Here is a 1,439-nt window from a genome sequence, read left to right as displayed (position 1 = left end):
TTCATTCTCAGATCAAGACACAGTTTCTCTATTTAAAAAAGTAAAATTTCCAAACAAAGCTTCTTTCCAGTGACCCAAACAACTCTTTCAGTGTCGAATGGTTGATGGTCTCTCTTTCCTCTGCTCTTCAGCATCCCTTGTCTTCCTGACAACCTGCACACATTGAGTGTTTCGAGGTTGCTCGCCGCTGGGTGTCTCATTACCCTGCCAGGTAGTCCCCCGGTCTTTTGTGAGTTTGGAGGCCTGGCCTTGGGCCACGCTGTTCAAGCTGGACTCTGGTTACCATCTGATCCAGGGCCAGTGACAGATAAACCTGCCCCTACACCTCGCCAGCATTAATTAATGAACTCATCTGATCGCAGAGCAGCAGCCTGGGGTGTAAAGGTTGCAGGAATGTTGCAGATGGTTGAATATGAAAGCTCCGGTTACAGTCAGACGCTGTAAGTGATAGGCCTGAGATGATGAAGAGAAAGCAGGACTGAGGGAGAGAGAGAGAGAGAGGGGGGGATGGAGGCAGATAGGTGGACCAACATCACTCCTCGCAGAAAGAGTGAGATGAGAGAAATGCAGCAGCCTTTGGGTGATGACTACTTAAATATTCATACAATTGCACTGCATCAATTCTTTATCAAGCCTGGCCAACTGGTTTATATGCATTTTTTATAAGATAGCCAACTAGATATTATTATGGCACATTGTGGAACGTTTTATATAATTTTTGTTATTTCTTTGCATTAAGACTTATTATTTTGCCAGAGCATCCATTTGTGATGGGGCTTAAAGGTTAGGCTTAAAGGGATCCATCATTAGTTGTAACATTAGACTTTATTTGATAAACATATATTTTAATTGTAAAATAAAGAGTGTAAAAATACTGTCGGTTGTTTAGTTTTTATAATTTTTAAACTAAAAGTTTAAAAATATATTACATAGACGGGGCCATTTTATTTACATGCAAAGCATTCTGGGTAAATGATGACATGGATAGGTCCTCGGTGCGAGGCTGCTAGGAGCTATATCCACCCTGAAGGTTAATCTTGGACAATATCTGATGATCGACTCTTAAATGAAACCAGAGAGCGTTGAAAGAGAGGAGAAGGTAGAAATGACTCAGCCTGTAACTGAAAATATGGATGGAGGACAACAGAGCTGCTTCATGGAAGAAGAACCTCAGCTTAGCCTGTTAGCTTTAGCATTAGCCCCAATGCTATCACCATATATATATGTACAGTATTAGCTCAGCGCTACACATTCTCCTCTCGTCACTGAGGTCCTCCATCCACATGACAGAGAGGGGAACGCAAAAATGACTCAGCCTGCAACTGAAAATATGGATGGAGGCAATATAGCGTCGGCGCTAACGCTAAAGCTAACAGGCTAAGCTGAGGTTCTTCTTCCATGAAGCAGCTCTGTTGTCCTCCATCCATATTTTCAGTTGC

Source organism: Austrofundulus limnaeus, unplaced genomic scaffold (assembly GCF_001266775.1).
Source record: "Austrofundulus limnaeus strain Quisiro unplaced genomic scaffold, Austrofundulus_limnaeus-1.0 Scaffold19, whole genome shotgun sequence".
Taxonomy (NCBI): domain Eukaryota; kingdom Metazoa; phylum Chordata; class Actinopteri; order Cyprinodontiformes; family Rivulidae; genus Austrofundulus; species Austrofundulus limnaeus.
This window is presented reverse-complemented; position numbering follows the sequence as displayed.